Source organism: Mytilus galloprovincialis, chromosome 10 (assembly GCF_965363235.1).
Source record: "Mytilus galloprovincialis chromosome 10, xbMytGall1.hap1.1, whole genome shotgun sequence".
Taxonomy (NCBI): Eukaryota; Metazoa; Mollusca; class Bivalvia; order Mytilida; family Mytilidae; genus Mytilus; species Mytilus galloprovincialis.
The window spans coordinates 26,118,122-26,139,900 of NC_134847.1; the positions used below are offsets into that span (position 1 = coordinate 26,118,122).

The window sequence follows — 21,779 nt, forward strand, 5'->3', positions numbered from 1 at the left end:
TTGTTTGCATCTGTCCATAGTCAGGAACCTGATGTTAAGTGTTTGTTGTTTGTTGATGTGGTTCATTTCTCGTTTTTTATATAGATTGGACCATTGGTTTTCTTGTTTGAATGGTTTTACACTAGCTGTTGAGCGTGAGCCAAGGCACTGTGTTTAAGGCGGTACTTTGAACTAAAATGGTTTACTTTTACAAATTGTTACTTGGATAGAGTTGTCTCATTGGCACTCATACCACATCTTCTTATTCATATATCTATTTGTTGTAATAACAAAAAAACAAAAGAAATATTTGGAGTACAAAAAAAACGGTATCAAGTTTTTTACATCATAATGTTCTATCTATTCCCTCTGTTATCATGGGTTACTTATGTATTGAATGTATTGAGTTAAAAGAATAATAAAGTTGCAAAGTTTTCAAAATAAATTAATGCAGAAACAAATGTTATTGTCTACTGTTTTTCATCTGGTGAAGATGTTATATATTCCTCGTACTGTTACTTGCGTCATCCAATTAACCTCGGAGAGTCATATCTGCATACTATTTGCTGGCTTGAGCTTTGAACTGGTTCCTTGTATGTTTTATAGTTATTGGTAGTCATGTATGTTTGTTCTTCTTCCACTAAATAGCCATAGTGGTTTGTACTGTATTTCTTCGGTCCTGATCAGTGGTTTTCACACATATTACATTGTCATCTGAATCTTCTGGACCGCTGAGGTGTAAGTCTTCTCAGTCAGTACATCTATGGTTGATTTTTCTGGTTTTCTTTTGTGTGTTAACCAGAGTTGATGCTTGGTATTTAGATTGTGCTGCTATGATTCTAAATTTCCTGTTTAGTGCGGGATTCTATCTGTGGAATCCATTTGACTATCGGTTCTGCTGTGGATTTAGGTTGTAGTTTTCTCCATGAAGTCTTGAGTGTTGCTATTTTTTTCTGGTGTTTGGTTGTAATATATTTCTTGGCTGCATATTTCCTGGTGAATTTTGCTAGGCAGTGAAGACTTTCAAATATTGTTCCTGTGAAAAATTCCGTGGTGACTTCAATAATCTTCTCAAACACACACTAATTTTGTGTGAGTTACATTTTTGTGTGTTATAGTTATCCACACAATCATTTTATGCAGTAGAAGCTACCTGGAAAAAAAAAACCAGATTCTTTATAAACATATCTCAGTCAAAACTAAATATGAAAATAATTGAAACACTATTTAATGCAAGAGAATAATTAACTGGTCATAACAAATTAAGAATACATATAACTTTAAAAATCTTTCACTTTTTTTTAAAATGATTTGGTGACATTATTAACTTTTAAAATACCAGTCTTAATAAGCAAAATAGGATGAACAAGAATGTGTCCAAAGTACACAGATGCCCCACTCGCACTATTATTTTCCATGTTCAATGGACCATGAAATTGGATAAAAAATATAATTAGGCATTAAAATTAGAAAGATAATATCATAGAGAACATGTGTACTAAGTTTCAAGTTGATTGGACTTCAACTTCATCAAAAACTACCTTGACCAAAAACTTTAACCTGAAACATGCACTGTCATTTTCTATGTTCAGTGGACCATGAAATTGGGGTCAAAAGTTTAATTTGGCTTTAAAATTAGAAAGATCATATCATAAGGAACATGTGTACTAAGTTTCAAGTTGATTGGACTTCAACTTCATCAAAAACTACCTTGACCAAAACTTTAACCTGAAGCGGGACAGACTGACGAACAGACAGACAGACGGAGGAACGGACGCACAGACCAGAAAACATAATGCCCCTCTACTATCGTAGGTGGGGCATAACAAAACTTTATTTGATGTCTGACATTTGTTTTTCTTTATAATTGATTTTTCATTCATCAGGCCACTAGTTTTACCCTTGAAATCTTCACATTTTTTTATGTTGTGAACTTTTATAGTTTACAATACAGTATATGTTTTGCTCATTGTTGAAGGTGAAAGGTGATATGAGTTGCTAAAATGCTTGTCATATGTATCAATTGTCTCATTGCATTGGCAATCACACCACATCTCTTAATTTTTCTATAGTGTTAAAAATCAACATTGACATGCTATTAGATAAATAGTTCATAAATCTATCTACTGATTCTCACCATAAAGGTCAGCTCCAATGGCCATACCCAGCCTCAATTATAATGTACAAGCTGTGATGCTAACCTGAAATATAAAATGCTTCATCATCAAAAATTAATTTTGTTTAAGGTAGATCATTGGTATATGTTTCCTAAGATAGAATTTTCTTATACTTTGTCAAAATGAAGATTTTAATTAACTATGCTCTTTTTTAAAATACAATAAAAAGGATGGGTCATCGAGCTATTTATTAAGCTGAGTCGTTGAAAATTGCCTAAAAGTGCTTAGAATGATCATGAAAAAACACAATTTGTGCATAAAAAGAAATCTATTCGATAGGATTTTGAAATAAATTGTGAGAAGATAGGTTTATTATAAGTAATATTAAACAAGAGTGCACACACTGAAATGTCTCGCCTTCTTTACTAATCAATGATATTATGTTGATAGTCCTAAGTATAAAGCGTTATTACAACTGTCACATAAACTTAACATTAAACAAGATAGTTAAACAAAGACCAATGAACCATGAAAATGAGGTCAAGGTCAGATGAACCATGCCAGGCAGACATGTACAGCTAACAATGCTTCCATACAACAAATATAGTTGACCTATTACTTATAGTTTAAGAAAAATAGACCAAAACACAAAAACTTAATACTGTCCAATGAACCGTGCAATTGAGGTCATGGTCAAATAAAACCTGCGGGACTGACATATAGATCATAATATATTTCCATACACCAAATATAGTTGACCTTTGGCATATAATATTAGATAAAAAGATCAAAACTTAAAAACTTAACTTTGACCACTGAATTATGAAAATGAGGTCAAGGTCAGATGACATCTGCCCGCTAGACATGTACACCTTACAATCATTCCATACAACAAATATAGTAGACCTATTGCATAAAGTATGAGAAAAACAGACCAAAACACAAAAATTTAACTATAACCACTGAACCATGAAAATGAGGTCAAGGTCAGATGACACCTGCCAGTTGGACATGTACACCTTCCAGTCCTTCCATACACCAAATATACTAGCCCTATTGCTTATAGTATCTGAGATATGGACTTGACCACCAAAACTTAACCTTGTTCACTGATCCATGAAATGAGGTCGAGGTCAAGTGAAAACTGTCTGACGGGCATGAGGACCTTGCAAGGTACGTACATACCAAATATAGTTATCCTATTACTTATAATAAGAGAGAATTCAACGTTACAAAAATTCTGAACTTTTTTTTCAAGTGGTCACTGAACCATGAAAATGAGGTCAAGGACATTGGACATGTGACTGACGGAAACTTCGTAACATGAGGCATCTATATACAAAATATGAAGCATCCAGGTCTTCCACCTTCTAAAATATATAGCTTTTAAGAAGTGAGCTAACACCGCCGCCGGATCACTATCCCTATGTCGAGCTTTCTGCAACAAAAGTTGCAGGCTCGACAAAAAAATGGTGTCACTGGACCTGTTTTCTTGCTACAAGTAAAAATAAAAAAAAACATTCCTATCAGTCTAGTTTATTCTTTTTACTAAAGAGTTATCTCCCCTTAAACTACTAAGTTGAAAAAAATGATTCTTAACACAAATGTTTGGTATTTGATGAAATTTTGAATAAATATAATAAATAAGCAATTTTTGCTCACATAAAAGACAATCTAACCAATAAAATTGCACATCTGTCTACAAATTTGCAGATTTGAGCAATTAACTAGACTGAATGTGTACTGCGATAGTACAATCCAAGATGGCGGTATCCATGAATATATACCTTATATTAGACAGCTATCGAGCAACAAAGCAATTATTGATGCAATTAAATCATATCCTTTAATTTACTCATATAATGATACGGAGACTTCTGACCATCTCTTATAATCCTAGAGCAATATTTCCGCAGAAATTCTATAAAACATATGATATATTTTTTTTTTTAAACAGGAAAAACATACAGGTAATAACCTTAATATTGTCTGCATAAGACCACCAAGTGTTTTGCCAGCACCATGAAAACATCTCACAGAAAGAACCTACAAAGGAATTAAAATGGATTGATTATATATTTTACAAATCCATTTTTGTCAATATAAAATAAAAAAGTTGTTGTTTGCTTCTATAAATTATTCGTTTTTTTAGTTTTTAGTTAATGTCTTAATCATATCTCTGGCATTGGTTTTCTCATTTTTATTGTTTCACATTTTATCAGTTTGGGGCCTTTAATAGCTTACAATACAGTATACATTTTAATTATTGGTGAAGGCCTTAAAGTGATCTTTAGTTACATAAATCCTTGCCATATGGTCTCTGGTTGATTAATGTCTAATTAGTAATCATGCCACATCTCTTAATTTCTATATAGCAGAACAAATTGGGTAAACAAAAAAAAAAGAGATTTCAAAAATTTTTTTTTTTTTACTTTCCTAATCAAATGGATCTTGATATTTCAAAATTATCCATACTCTTCTAACATAAAAACCTAGTTGAAAAATTCATTGATATATGTACTTATTCCTACCATAAAAGTCAGCTCTTTCTATTTCTAGCCTCAATCCTTACAGACAAGCTGTAATACTAACCTGAAATATAAAAATGCATCGTCATTAAAAATTACTTAACAGGATCATTGTTAGTATCCTATATATATATATAAAGACGGACACCCACCAATACATGAATTTTCATTCATGTCATCCTTCACACACGAAACGAAACATCCCGTTTTGTCTTGCAAGACATGTATGTACAATTGTAAGTGATGAGTCTACGAAGGAATTACGTTTGAATGAACAAAAGGTGTTTTTGAAGGAACAAAACTATCCAAAACCACTAATAGATAAGGGAATAGAAAAGGCAAAAGCAATACCAATGACGGAACTCCGGTCCATAGCACTTAGAGAGAGAACTACAGAACTTAAAAAGATTTTAACAAGGGCTAAATTTGATGACCCAACTGGAATAAAATACAACGTTTCAAAATATAATGACCCTAGATGTTAACTTTGTGAATATATGAAAACCGGGCTGCAAATAACATTACTAAACGGCCAAACCATTGTTCCAAATACAGACATTAATTGCAAAACATTTTAACCTAATTTACTGTATTGTATGCAGCGCTTGCAAGGAATGGTACATAGGACAGACTGGCAAAGGAAGCACACTTTATAAAGGTCTTTTAGCCAAAATTAAACGGATCTAGGTAAACTCGTTTGATTAATCTCCCCTTACCATTATTATAACGTTATAAATGTTACCAACGGTAGTGTCGTCAAGGACATGTTAAAACGTTGCCTGAAGATTGCCAGAAGGCATGAAATTAAAGTACTAGTGACAATATTTTAACGAACTATTATTATTTGATGTGAAATGTAGTTTGCGAATTTAAAAAAAAATTTAATATATGCATTCTGTACACCATATTTATTTACTTTTGCTATATATATATATATTATCAATAGAAATAGTCTGTACATTTGTAATAAATGTTAGGAACATGCGGATTAGACAGCTACCCAGCAACCCAACAAACTTTTTTGCAATTACATCCCATCCTAAAATTTACTTATATGATGATGCTGATAAATGAGAGTAGACTTCCAGTGGCAGATCCAGGGGTGGGGTTTGGACCACCCTTTATCTTTGATGATCAATGCATTTGAATGGGGACATGCATGCCGTACCGGCTCAAGCAAGAAAATCAATCTCGTTGAGATGATCAACGATAATCTATAATTACAGAAACGGACATGTGTTAAAAATGTACTCTCTATTATCCTAATAGTTTCTGATGATATTAATAAAATGTCATTCAAACTAGTTTTATAAGGAATCCTGCCAGTGTAAATTTGTGAAAATTGCATTCGTTTATCACAGAATGGTTCAGAATGCAAATAGGGGGGAAAAAAATGGTGCCGATTGCATTCTCATTATAAAACACTTCATATCAAATAAATCAAACTTATTTTTGTGATTTTATCTGACCAAATATAACTACTTTATGCTAAAATTTACAATTAGAATTATGTTGTTAATTTATTGAGCAGTTCCGATAGTTTTCAGTCAGATGTGACAAAAAAATCCAGAAATCTCGTGAAGTCTCAGGAAGTCTTGTGTCCGAGATTTAATCAACTTTTTACTGAATAACCTATCAGATACTTTCCCATTAGATATACTGTTCCCAGGTTGAATAGTTTAAATGTCTAACTGATACTAACCATACTTTTCAGCTCCAATGGCCATTATTCCATGCATCAATCTTAAAGGACAAGCCGTGGTGCTAACCTGAAATATATATATTTTTTTTTAAATGATAATTGTAATATACTTTTCTTACAAATTGTACAAAGCAATAAATGTGTTAAAGATGTTAAAAACATATGGATCAGTTAGATAATCTATCAACAGTAACCCAGCAATTTTTTTAAAATTACATCAGATCCTTAAATTTACTCATGCTATGGTAGTGATTAGAGAGTAGACTTCTGAGCAAGACTTGTCCATGGCGTGTCCAGGATATTTGAAAGAGGGGGCAGAGAATGATTTTTTTTCTCAGAGTGGACCGAGGAGAAAAATTTTGGACCTTATTTTTGCAAAATAACATAAAATATATATGAAATGCACTAATGTAATGGTTCCTGAATCGGAGCATGTATATTTTATTGTTAAAGTGTCAGGGTTTGACATTTTTTTTTATGCCGAATACTCTCAATTAATTGTCTGTGGTATACTAAAATGATTGAATGGATCTTAACAGCAGAAGACCATTAATGAGAAATTCCAATAATAAATATTGTAGGCTTTAATGTGGAATACAAGTTCTGATAGGTGGTGTATGGTACATGAATAAATATGGTGCTTGAACTTGATGGCAAAATGTAGGTCCCATGACGTCACTTAGTTACTCTGACTAATGGATATATATGATACTACCAAATGCTATCCAGATTGGGTAGTAAAAATACTATACCAAATATAAATAGTACTAGTATAAATGTACATGAATGCAAAACCTAAAATGAAAACATAGTCACTGCAGAACTCTCATTTTCAACAAATAGTTAGACTAGACTGGATTCATTGGAACAATTTTTCGCTGATTTCTCATGGCATAAAGGTCAATCATTTTAATATCATAATTGAGTTTAATGTCTCTGTGATTCCGAATTAATATAAAAAGAAATCAGATTATGTGTTTATTTAATGAATTTGATAAAGTGTCATATTCAATAGCAGATGATGATTTTTTGAAAGGTAGGGGGCATACGCCCATTACGCCTTACCTGGACCCTCCCCTTCTTGTTAGCCATCAAGAATAAGAATAAGAATAATAATTCTATTATACATTTGTTACTGTGGATTCATAATTATTTGGTGGATATCAACTTTCCTGGATTTTGTGGGAACAGGTGAACCACAGATTTAAATGTTCAAACAATAGCAAAGGAGTAGGTCCAGTAAGACCCCTTTTTGGCCCCAAAATATAGCAGTTTTACAAAATTGTTACAATGTAAACCTTTAATTATTTATTGGAAAGTAGAATGCTTCTGCTACATAAATATGGGCTGTTTTTGACAATACAACACTCATATATCGGGTACTCAGCATCATTAAGTGATGCTAAATTACTAAAATCTTCACAATTTTAGCATTTTAGTTAAATTTTAGACAGTTTCCGTCATAAATGAAAGTGGCCACATTTGTGTTCATAATACATAACATATATAAAGGTTGAGGATGAACACGGATGCGGCCACTTTCGTTTTTGACAAAACCATCTGAAAAGTGACATATTTTGGCATATTTGATAGATTTTTCATATTTAAGCTTGAATCAGAGCGTTTATCAGTTAAAATCTTTCATATAAATTAATTGAATCAACTGAAATAGACACATAAGTGTTTAAAAAGTGTCCAAAATCTTTCATCAAATGAACCTGAAATTTGAGGCCAAAATCGGCCCTTACCTACTCCTTTATATAGGTTTGTATGCAGAATTTGTCAAAACAACAAAATCAAATATTCATGAAAATACGGGCATTCTACAATCCACGAAAATAAATGAATCTACAGTATTCTTTTCAAAAATGGAACAAAATACTAGTACATGTACCTACCATTGATTTAGCTGTATTTGACCACCAAGTCTTATTCCCAATACCATAAAAACATTACACAGGATATAGCCTAAAAAATAATTAAAATGGATACATTATTTATATTACAAATTCATTTAATCTGTTATCAACATAACATTTACTAAATATTCTTCTGCTTTCTTACTGCATGTACATAGAAGTATAACATCAACATAAGTTTGTAAAATTAACATAAAAGATGCAAAACAAAACATAATCAAAGGGTTTTATGATTTGAATATCAACTGCACAAAACTTATATATTACAGAGTTATCTCCTCTTGAACAAATAAATCTTACTGTAATTATATTCTCCAATGGTGCTAACAGCTTTGCATGCAGAAAATAAGGAAGCAAATCAGTTATGTCTCAATTTCAACTTTTTATCAAATATTTCTAGAGAATGTATAGAAACTGTTTCACTTAAATAAACTTGCCTTTATTATTTTCTTGGTAAAGACTCAAGACTTGGTTGAAGATGCATTTTACCATTTTCCATGGAGCTGGTCTCCTGGTTGCTTTATGATAATCGTTTTCATCACAGGTTTTATGCTAATCTGTTCACTGAATTTATTTTATTTTACGAAATATCCTTTCCATTGAACACTCAAAATTAAATTGAAAGTAGTCACCAGAATGTATCTCGCATTAATCTGTAATATGTGACTTCCATCACCATTTGACAAAAATGTATGCATAGAAATTTCCATCACATGTTGAGCAAACGGGTGAAAAGTTTAATTTAATACTGAACAAAATATTCGAGAAATTAAAATGTAAAAGTATGATCACCCTCCCTCAGTCGTATGGCGATCCAAATTATGTACTTATGGAACATTAATTATATCTATACTACCCTACAGAATGACAATCATGAAAGTGCTGGAAACTTTTAATAGAGCAGGGATACAGGCGCGCCTTCTATCTTGTAAATGACGTCATAAAGGCGGGCGAAATTGACAATCTTTTCTGGTGAAGACCTATGACAACTTGAGTAGTTCTCAATGTAAAATACAAATAATTTATTTAATTTCAGACAAAAATACCAGATGTGATTTTAAACTTTCAAAATTTACCAAATGTGTAGTACCCAATAATTTCTTCCACCTATTAAACTTTTATTTAAAACTATGTTTACTTTCTTTAATTAACAAAGCTCTAAATAAAAGCTTATATATCATGCAGATTTTATATGTTAATAGTCATACAAAATAAATGAAATTAAAAAATGAGGGTAGTAATGCCCTTTGTCGTCAGACGTCAATAAGTCATATTCGGCTACCATCAGAGTCAAATTGGTTAAAGTTTTACCATGATTCTTCAGAAGTCTCAAAAGAGGGGAGAAAGATACCAGAGAGACAAATTCATAGATAGAAAATAAACGGATAACACCTTGGTTAAAAAAAGAAAAGGCAAACAGGCAAATAATAGTACACAAGACACGTACAACATAGAAAACTAAAGAATAAGCATCACAAACCCCAGCAAAAACTGGGGATGATCACAGGTGCTGTGGAAGGGTAAGAAGATCCTGCTCCACATGTGACATCCATCGTGTTGCTCATGTTATCACAAACCTGGTAAATAGGCCAATTCAGTAGGTCACATTCGTGAAAAGGGAAGCAGATTGTAGTTACCACATAAGGAAAATATTTGATATATCATCTGTGAATGGTTATTCCATAATGGACTTGGTGAACCAATCTTTGATGTTGTCCGTAAAGTTTATGAAGGGATGATCTCAACTTCAACATTTGGCACTCTAAATTTAATACCTTCCATTTGAGCAGCAACCCTCTATCTTTTTTGAAAAAACTAATAATTTATTTTACAGGAAATTATTGAAAAAGAAAAGCCCAAATTTTACAAACATGGTCTAAAAAACATGATGACCAATGTTAAAAAGAATATTATATGTTATCAGATTAATTCAAGTTGCCATTCTGTTCCAATAATAATAATTAAAAAGTTGCTTTAGAAACTTGAATTTTGATGATAAAATAAGAATTTAAACAAAGTTATCTCCCTTACTAAATTGTACTGGCTCTACAACAGTTTATAGAAACAGTAAAAAAAAACAAAAAAACTAGAGACTCTTAAGAGCCTGTGTCGCTCACTTTGGTCTATGTGCATATTAAACAAAGGACACAGATGGATTCATGACAAAATTATGTTTTGGTGATGGTGATGTGTTTGTAGATCTTACTTTACTGAACATTCTTGCCGATTACAATAGTAGTGTTTCGAGTTATCTATAATGAAATTGACTATAAAGGGCAATAACTCCTTAAAAGGGTCAATTGACCATTTTGGTCATGTTGATTTATTTTTAGGTCTTACTTTGCTGTACATTATTGCTGTTTACAGTTTATCTCGATCTATAATAATATTCAAGATAATAACCAAAAGATGCAATTTTTTTTTTAAATTATCAATTCAGGGGCAACAACCCAACAACAGATTGCCTGAATGGTCTTAAAATTACAGGGTAGATAGAGTTTGACCTAAATTTAACCTCACGGTTTAACTCTAAATGCTTTAATTTTGGTTTCAGAGAAATGAGCCAAAAAATGCATTTTACTCTATGTGCTAATTTTGGCCATGTTGGTCATCTTGGTTCACGGGCAGGGTCATCTGACACAATTTCAAAACAAGATACTCTAATGTTGATTGTGGACATGTTTGATTAAATTTGTCCAAGTAGTTTCAGAGGAGAAGATTTTTGTAAAAGATTACAAAAATTTGCGAAAAAATTGTTAAAAATTGACTATAAAGGGCAATAATTCTTTAAGGGGTCAACAGACCAATTCACTGGCTACAACCTAACAAGGGGTTGTCTGATTCATATAAAAATTTCAAGGCAGATAGATCTTATCCTGATATTTTTTTTTACCCTATGTCAGATTTGCTCTAAATGCCTTAGTTTCACCCTTTTTTGGATGATCAATGCATTTGAATGGGGACATATAGTTGGAACCCTCTCTAAGTCCTATGTTGGGAACACCCCTTTTTGAAATGGCTGAATCTGCCCCTGGATGATGATGATGATGATGATAGCTTTATATAACTCAGAATGAAAGTTTGTTTGGGTATTGGAAATTATTAATATACATGTATTGATTTTCCATTATTTTCTTTTTCTTTAGTCAAAATGTTTATTATAAACTATATATTCAGAAATTTTTGTTGTGTCAACTTTAAGAACCATGCAATTTATAATTTTTTTTTTACAAGATTTCAAGTCAGGATTAATTTATATATATATAAGCAATGTGATTGAGTTGTTATTCAAAATGAAAAATTGAAATCAAAATACGTTTTGGTTATTTTCCAATCGTCACTACCTTGTTAGCAAGCAGATACACAGAAACACTTCTGAAGAAGCAGACGTTAACAAATAATTTTTTTTGGATAACTTTTTCCTATACTTAAATTTAATTTAAAATACAATATTTTATGTTTTTCTGATTTTTAAATTTCCAAAGCAAATCATATTTTGATTTTAAATGTTAGTATTTTCTGTAAAATAATTTTGAAAATATAAGAAATTAAAAAAGGCCTTTGTGCAGATTCAAATTTCAAAACAGCTTTATTCTCATAACAGCTTTTTTTTTTAAATCTTAATGACTGTGCAAATATCAAATATGTATCATTTCAGAATTACATTGTACGATACACATCATTTGCAGAATACAGAAAAAACATAAAACCAACCAAAGAACAATTGAAACATACAGAAGATCAAACCAAACACTACTGCAATCTTATACACCATTTAAAACATGCTCAGCAACTGTTGTTAAATATTAGTTAAGACGCAGCGCTCAAAGAACAATGTATTTCTGAAACAATGATTTGATATTTGCTTAGTCTACATCAAAACATTCAAGATAAAGATTAATGTTCTGCACATAAACTTTAAATGCATTTGACAAAGATCCAGTTCACCGATAAATAAATTTCTGACAACAACAATGTGTTGAAAGTAGAAAAATTATTTTGGAAAACATTTCATTATAATTCTGAAATTTTCATTTCACTGTAAACAACATACAAAACTGCATGTACTTTTCTGAAAATCCATTTTCACTAACAATAAAAAATCACAGATAGAGCTAACAAGACAATGACGAAAGTTAAAAAAATATTTTTCAAAATATCTGTCCATCATTGGATCAAATGCTAGAGCGTAGTAATGCCCTTTATCAGTTAATCAACAGTCATTTTCGGCTACCGTTAGTGTCAAATTTGTTAAATTTTAACGTGATTCGTCAAAATATCCTTAACGTGATTCGTCATAATATACTAATCGTGATTCGTCAGAGGTCTCAAATAATTATGGTTACCGTCGGAAAAATTATTAATGTGATTCGTCAAAATCAGTCGATGTTTTTATCCTCTATAAGAAAATGTTATCGTCATACACCAAAAATTACTGTTAACGTCATATAATTTAATTTTGGATGTAAAGCGTCTTCTGATTGGCTGAAGTTATTTTGTTATGACCCCATAGACATAATTTAGTCATGTGACCGTGACGTCATCAACGTTTTTTCATGGTTTTCTACAGTTTAAATGGAATTTAGAATTAAATTATAAGAAATGACTGTAATATTTTTTCTGTCTATTCGAAATAACATAAAAAATGTGGTGCACACTGTTAAATAACCCGCTACACGTGTTATTCAGTATGCACCACATTTTTTATGTTATTGCTTCATAGACAAAAAAAATATTAGTCATTCCTTAATTGGCAAATTTTTTTACCCCCATTACAACCCTCATGTTAAGTAAATACAGAGAATTAATGTATTACAATCTGATAAACCTCATTCAAAGTCATTGCAATTATCATCATCAGTCTGCATTGGACACTCTAATGTAAAAAATTTTACCACTGGCAGATTCAGGGAAGGGATGAAGGGACATTGTAGTATATATAGAAAAAAACTTTAAATAAATAGAAGTGGCGTATCAAGACTCTTTTCTAGGGAGGGGAGAGGCTACTCCAGTCAGGCTTCAGTGATTCCCTATATTATCCCAAAAAACCCACACATATTGTAATAACTAATTTCAGAAATTAATGTGGGAATTTTCAAATCATCAGACCTAAAAAAAAAGAAGACATTTATAAATTACTGGATTATATTGTGTTCTCTATATAATGTAAAAAGTAAAATCACAAAAATACTGAACTCAGAGGAAAATCAATTCGGAAAGTCCATAATCACATGGCAAAATCAAATAACGAAACGTATCAAAAACGAATGGACAAGAACTGTCATATTCCTGACTTGGTACAGGCATTTTCAAATGTAGAAAATGGTGGATGAACCTGGTTTTATAGCTAGCTAAAATATATTTGGAATAAAGATATGAAATTCCAATAATCTGAACCCAACCATATTTCTTTCCATATAATATCTTAATTTACACACAAGAACAAACTGATTATTATCAAATATTGGAACAAGAATGTGTCCATAATACACGGGTGCCCCAATCACACTATTATTTTCTTTGGTTCAGTGGACTATGAAATTGGGGTCAAAACTCTAATTTGGCATTAAATATTAGATAGATCATACCATAGGGAACATGTGTTTAAGTTTCAAGTTGATTATACTAGTACTTCAACTTCATTAAAAATTACCTTGACCAAAAACTTTAACCCGAAGAGGGATAGATGGACGAACGGACAGATGAGTGGACGCACAGACATGCAGAAAACTTAATGCCCATTAACATATTTTGAGAATAGTTTGCCATTGATTCAATTTAATTCTGTCAATGTAAATCAACAATGGAGACTATTTGTTGTATCAATTCAGAAATTGATTGGTAAAATTTAGAATGGGAATTTTAATGGAGAATGTGTCAAAGAGACAACAACCTGACCAAAGGACAGTAAACAGCAAAAGGCTACTAATGGGTCTTCAACATGAGAAATATTTGTTCCTTACGTACTTAAGCACAATTTCTTAATGACAGCAGTGCTGTTTATCAAATTTAAGAATCTTAAATTTGCTAAATGATTCGTGCAATATAACATTTTACTTTTTCAACCACTTGCTCAACATGGGAAGAAAGTGACATTATGCCCATAAACACATAATGATGTTCACTAAAACTAGAAAGAAATGCACATGCAGAACTGGAATGTTGTCTTTTGTATCACTTAGTAGAAATATACTGCTTCACATAGTGGTTTCACCATTTCATTTGAGTTACCTCCCCTTCTCAATGGGTGATGTTTTTTTGTTCACTATTGTCATGCAAGATACCAGTGTTTTTTATGCTTAAAATGTGACTCATATGACTGTTACTATAAATGACAATTATTTTGTTGTTGAAAACGGCTGCATGGTGCATCAATTAAATTTTGCTTCTATTTTCTCACAACGGCCAGAGAGACTGTCAGGTGCAGTAACCATCTTCATTATGAGTTTAGTATACACAGAAAACACAAGACATATGTCCTCAATATTATTCACCACAAATGGCATCAGTTCATTAAAATAGCATACAATCTACAAAAAAGAAGCACATAATTAAAATATGAACCTAACAAATAATAATTATAATGCATACACAAATTTCTATACTAAAGATTAATCTTGCTTTACACAATTATGTTTTACTCCTTAGATGGTCTCTGACCTTGTTGATGATATTAACTTTTCTGGTGCATGCACCACTTTAAATACTAACTGAACTTCTTACTCTATTGTTATTACAATTAGCTAGCTTTCTTTACTCGAAAATTCATATGCCTGCCATACATAAATATATCTATACTTGCATATTCAATAATAAAAAAAGTTTGCAAAATTTCTTTTTCCATTCTTCCATCAGTATACAAGAACTAATTGATAGGACTGGAATACCAAACATTTTTTGGAAAATGTAGGTCAATATGACTTAATTGTTGTTGAAACAGTGAAACCAAACATAGCCTTATAGAATCTGAGAGATATTGTTCTATTTGCCCTTTCCAAGAAGGAAATGAAATAAAATGAAGAAAAAGTGGTAGGGTTCATAGGATCTATTATAATATGAATAAAATCCAATTCATGATTCTAGTGTCATTATATCAATGAAATATCTGCTTTTGGAATAAATAAAATAAAGTATGCTTACCAATCCCCTTACATTTCCCTCTGCAGCTTTCAGAATATGCTTTATATTTTTATGTGGAATGTTGTCTTCTGAAATAAATTTGACTGTTTTAAGAAACAGAATAATACAGATTTGAGAACTTCCTTAATAAAATATTACACTTATAAACAAAATGAACATCAGCTTATCATTTATGTGTTGGATGCAATATAAACTAAGTTTATTAGAAGTGAAAATGAAAAAATAAAAGACATTAAGATATACAATTCAAAGTTTAATGGTGTCAGATCTCATATTTTCCATAGGACTCTGGATTCACACTTTAATTGCGAGAAAAGGGATTGAATTCAATAAAAATAAAGGCATCGAATCAAGAAACGTGTCCACCCAGTGGCTGATCCTGGAATCCAATAGGTACAACCTCCGGGGTACAACAGAATCTAAGGGAAATCTTCATTATTAATTAAATACATTGTCATATTCATTAATTCTCAAATTGAAGGGCGTAATGTGTACGAATTGTCTGCATCAGGTAATGGAAAATTTTGAAAATTTGACCTACATGGTCAAACAATATTTTTTTCTCTATATTGTTGACAGCTAAGATAACTTCAAGTGAAATAAATTTAATTTCTTGAATACAACCAAAATTTGGAAATTTTAATATATTTACTGATTATTTTCAATAGTTCAATAGATTTAGTTCCAATAATTAAAATTGTTTTGCAGAAAAGATGGGAACATGTCCTTGACAATACAATCCAAGGATACAGCTTCTATCAACATGAGTTCCTAACATGTTAAACATGACAATACAAATTAACAGACGAGGAATAACCTTTACTGTATGTCTGCATTTTATGTGCCATCTTTATCTTGTCACATTTAAATTGAAATTTTCAGTGAAAATGAATGAAATAAAAATGCATTGTTGAGGACCCATTGGTTGATTTCAGCAGTTTTATACTTTTTGGTTGGGTTGTTGTTTCTTTGACACATTCCCAATTTCCGTTCTCAATTTTATTTGTCAATTTGTACCCGTCCGACTTTGTAAGCATAATAAATACTTACCACTTTTCTGCTGTGCCTGAATTCATCCATGGTATTTGGTTGGGTTTGTGTTTTCACAATTTTGATTTCTCAGTTTTCTGACTTGACTCAGATAAAGCTATATAACTAATCTTGAAGTCCCTCAACAGCCCTAATCAGAGAAAAAACATACACATGGCATAATTTAGTATAAAAGTCAAGAATAATAATAATGTTAAATACAACTGTGTAAAATGTTATGAAAAATAAACATGAGGAAATAGTATACATTATTTGCACAACTGGTTTATTTTAATAAATTCGTTGATCTTTTATTTTGCATCTGAAAGAATTAACATGTAATATTTCGTAATGATATAGGCATATTTTCCCACAAGAATAGGCAAGAATGGTGTTGATACTTAATAAAGTAAGTTAAGTTGATTTCATCTGTGTGTTTTATCCAATTAACATCAATACCACATTTTATTTAAAAAAAAACTATTATTACAAAATGTTAGAGAGCGCACTCACATACCCAATTTGTCACTGGATAAATAAAATGAATCACAATTTCCTGTTGGTATGCACATCTACATATATCAGTGTGTCCTTATTATCTACAAAGTTTCATGAAATTCTGATGTGTAGTTTCAGAGAAGTTGCAATTACAAACTGTTGCAGTAGTATTTTGAGGCAAATAAGTTCAAAGGGGCATTACTCCTAGAACAAAATTGAGTAATAATTTCCTGTAGATATGCATATCTAAATGATATGTCCATATTATCTACAAAGTTTCCTGATATTCTGTTGTGTGGTTTCAGGAGTTGCATTGACAAACTTTTGCAGTAGTGTGTGAGGCAAATAAGTTCAAAGGGGCATAACTCCTAGAAAAAATGAACAATAATTTCCTGTGGATATGCACATATACATTTTATTAGTATGTCCTTATTATATACAATGTTTCATGAAATTTTGTTTTGTGGTTTCAGAGAAGTTTTGATTTCAAGAACAGGACTGACTGACTGCCTGATGGACAGATTGATAGACAGACTGACGTGTCAAAAACAATCTGTCCTTCGCAACTTTGTTGCGTGTGGGATAATTACACACACAAGACATACAAAGACTGTCAGAAATAACAAATACAGTTTACCTATAAATCTGTAAAAACTCTGTAAAGGAAACTGTCAATTCTATCAAATCAGGGTCTCTAAAAGATGTCCGTTCATCTGTAACCAAAAAAATATGTAGAAGTCTGTTGAAGAGGAAATAACCTAGAGGGCATCAGCATACACAACAACCTTAACATAAACATACCTCTGCATGCTGTCCTGGTCTCTTTACCTAAAGGAAATGGGACAGAGAGGGCATAAATATACACAACAACCTGAACATAACATACCTCTGCTTGCTGTCTTGGTCTCTTTACCTAAAAGAAATGGGACAGATAGGGTATCAGCATACACAACAACCTTAACATAAACATACCTCTGCTTGCTATCCTGGTCTCTTTACCTAAAGGAAATGGGACAGAGAGGGCATAAATATACACAACAACCTGAACATAAACATACCCCTGCTTGCTGTCCTGGTCTCTTTACCTAAAAGAAATGGGACAGAGAGGGCATAACTATACACAACAACCTTAACATAACATACCTCTGCTTGCTGTCCTGGTCTCTTTACCTAAAGGAAATGGGGCAGAGAGGGCATAACTATACACAACAAACTTAACATAACATACCTCTGCTTGCTGTCCTGGTCTCTTTACCTAAAAGAAATAGGGCAGAGAGGGCATAAATATACACAACAAACTTAACATAACATACCTCTGCTTGCTGTCCTGGTCTCTTTACCTAAAGGAAATGGGGCAGAGAGGGCATAAATATACAAAACAACCTTAACATAACATACCTCTGCTTGCTGTCCTGGTCTCTTTACCTAAAGGAAATGGGACAGAGAGGGCATAAATATACACAACAACCTTAACATAAACATACCTCTGCTTGCTGTCCTGGTCTCTTTACCTAAAGGAAATGGGACAGAGAGGGCATAATTATACACAACAAACTTAACATAACATACCTCTGCTTGCTGTCCTGGTCTCTTTACCTAAAGGAAATGGGACAGAGAGGGCATAAATATACAAAACAACCTTAACATAACATACCTCTGCTTGCTGTCCTGGTCTCTTTACCTAAAGGAAATGGGGCAGAGAGGGCATAAATATACACAACAACCTTAACATAACATACCTCTGCTTGCTGTCCTGGTCTCTTTACCTAAAGTAAATGGGACAGAGAGGGCATAAATATACACAACAACCTTAACATAAACATACCTCTGCTTGCTGTCCTGGTCTCTTTACCTAAAGGAAATGGGACAGAGAGGGCATAAATATACACAACAACCTTACCATAACATACCTCTGCTTGCTGTCCTGGTCTCTTTACCTAAAAGAAATGGGACAGAGAGGGCATAAATATACACAACAAACTTAACATAAACATACCTCTGCTTGCTGTCCTGGTCTCTTTACCTAAAGGAAATGGGACAGAGAGGGCATAAATATACACAACAACCTTACCATAACATACCTCTGCTTGCTGTCCTGGTCTCTTTACCTAAAAGAAATGGGACAGAGAGGGCATAAATATACACAACAACCTTAACATAAACATACCCCTGCTTGCTGTCCTGGTCTCTTTACTTAAAGGAAATTGGGCAGAGAGGGCATAAATATACACAACAACCTTAACATAAACATACCTCTGCATGCTGTCCTGGTCTCTTTACCTAAAGGAAATGGGACAGAGAGGGCATAAATATACACAACATCCTTACCATAACATACCTCTGCTTGCTGTCCTGGTCTCTTTACCTAAAAGAAATGGGACAGAGAGGGCATAAATATTCACAACCTTAACATAACATACCTCTGCTTGCTGTCCTGGTCTCTTTACCTAAAGGAAATGGGACAGAGAGGGCATAAATATACACAACAAACTAAACATAAACATACCTCTGCTTGCTGTCCTGGACTCTTTACTGGACTCTTTACCTAAAGGAAATGGGACAGAGAGGGCATAAATATACACAACAACCTGAACATAACATACCTCTGCTTGCTGTCCTGGTCTCTTTATCTAAAGGAAATGGGACAGAGAGAGCATAAATATACACAACAAACTTAACACAACATACCTCTGCTTGCTGTCCTGGTCTCTTTACCTAAAGGAAATGGGGCAGAGAGGGCATAAATGGTCTCTTTACCTAAAGAAAATGGGGCAGAGAGGGCATAAATATACACAACAACCTTAACATAAACATACCTCTGCTTGCTGTCCTGGTCTCTTTACCTAAAGGAAATGGGACAGAGAGGGCATAAATATACAAAACAACCTTAACATAACATACCTCTGCTTGCTGTCCTGGTCTCTTTACCTAAAGGAAATGGGACAGAAAGGGCATAAATATACACAACAACCTTACCATAACATACCTCTGCTTGCTGTCCTGGTCTCTTTACCTAAAGGAAATGGGGCAGAGAGGGCATAAATATACACAACAACCTTAACATAAACATACCTCTGCTTGCTGTCCTGGTCTCTTTACCTATAGGAAATGGGACAGAGAGGGCATAAATATACACAACAACCTTAACATAACATACCTCTGCTTGCTGTCCTGGTCTCTTTACCTAAAGGAAATGGGGCAGAGAGGGCATAAATATACACAACAACCTTAACATAACATACCTCTGCTTGCTGTCCTGGTCTCTTTACCTAAAGGAAATGGGACAGAGAGGGCATAAATATACACAGCAACCTTAACATAACATACCTCTGCTTGCTGTCCTGGTCTCTTTACCTAAAGGAAATGGAGCAGAGAGGGCATAAATATACACAACAACCTTAACATAACATACCTCTGCTTGCTGTCCTCACTGGTCTCTTTACCTAAAGGAAATGGGACAGAGAGGGCATACATATACAACAACCTTAACATAACATACCTCTGCTTGCTGTCCTGGTCTCTTTACCTAAAGGAAATGGGACAGAGAGGGCATAAATATACACAACAAACTTAACATAACATACCTCTGCTTGCTGTCCTGGTCTCTTTACCTATAGGAAATGGGACAGAGAGGGCATAACTATACACAACAACCTTAACATAACATACCTCTGCTTGCTGTCCTGTTCTCTTTACCTAAAAGAAATGGGACAGAGAGGGCATAAATATACACAACAACCTTAACATAACATACCTCTGCTTGCTGTCCTGGTCTCTTTACCTAAAGGAAATGGGACAGAGAGGGCATAAATATACACAACAAACTTAACATAAACATACCTCTGCTTGCTGTCCTGGACTCTTTACTGGACTCTTTACCTAAAGGAAATGGGACAGAGAGGGCATAAATATACACAACAACCTTAACATAACATACCTCTGCTTGCTGTCCTGGTCTCTTTATCTTAAGGAAATGGGACAAAGAGAGCATAAATATACACAACAAACTTAACATAACATACCTCTGCTTGCTGTCCTGGTCTCTTTACCTAAAGGAAATGGGACAGATAGGGCATAAATATACACAACAACCTTAACATAACATACCTCTGCTTGCTGTCCTGGTCTCTTTACCTAAAGGAAATGGGACAGAGAGGGCATAAATATACACAACAACCTTAATATAACATACCTCTGCTTGCTGTCCTGGTCTCTTTACCTAAAGGAAATGGGACAGAGAGGGCATAAATATACACAGCAACCTTAACATAACATACCTCTGCTTGCTGTCCTGGTCTCTTTACCTAAAGGAAATGGAGCAGAGAGGGCATAAATATACACAACCTTAACATAACATACCTCTGCTTGCTGTCCTCACTAGTCTCTTTACCTAAAGGAAATGGGACAGAGAGGGCATACATATACAACAACCTTAACATAACATACCTCTGCTCGCTGTCCTGGTCTCTTTACCTAAAGGAAATGGAACAGAGAGGGCATAACTATACACAACAAACTTAACATAACATACCTCTGCTTGCTGTCCTGGTCTCTTTACCTATAGGAAATGGGACAGAGAGGGCATAACTATACACAACAACCTGAACATAACATACCTCTGCTTGCTGTCCTGGTCTCTTTACCTATAGGAAATGGGACAGAGAGGGCATAACTATACACAACAACCTTAACATAACATACCTCTGCTTGCTGTCCTGGTCTCTTTACCTAAAAGAAATGGGACAGAGAGGGCATAAATATACACAACAACCTTAACATAACATACCTCTGCTTGCTGTCCTGATCTCTTTACCTATAGGAAATGGGACAGAGAGGGCATAACTATACACAACAACCTTAACATAAC

At 33.2% G+C, this 21,779-nt stretch overlaps 2 long non-coding RNA genes across 3 annotated transcripts; both read right to left on the reverse strand.

Moving 5' to 3' along the window:
* Positions 1-295: 295 nt before the first annotated feature.
* LOC143047271 (uncharacterized) lies at positions 296-8,311 on the reverse strand. 2 transcript variants are annotated; one of them, XR_012969476.1, is made up of 6 exons: positions 8,225-8,311; positions 6,327-6,393; positions 4,628-4,688; positions 4,075-4,142; positions 2,117-2,180; positions 296-1,132 (listed from the first exon to the last, which is right to left on the reverse strand). It is a non-coding gene; the product is annotated as an uncharacterized LOC143047271 (long non-coding RNA). The 2 variants fall into 2 exon arrangements; XR_012969477.1 differs by having other exon boundaries at positions 4,065-4,142.
* A 7,413-nt stretch (positions 8,312-15,724) lies between these two features.
* LOC143049058 (uncharacterized) lies at positions 15,725-17,869 on the reverse strand. Its single transcript, XR_012970030.1, has 3 exons — positions 17,550-17,869; positions 16,436-16,565; positions 15,725-15,804 (listed from the first exon to the last, which is right to left on the reverse strand). It is a non-coding gene; the product is annotated as an uncharacterized LOC143049058 (long non-coding RNA).
* Positions 17,870-21,779: the final 3,910 nt, after the last annotated feature.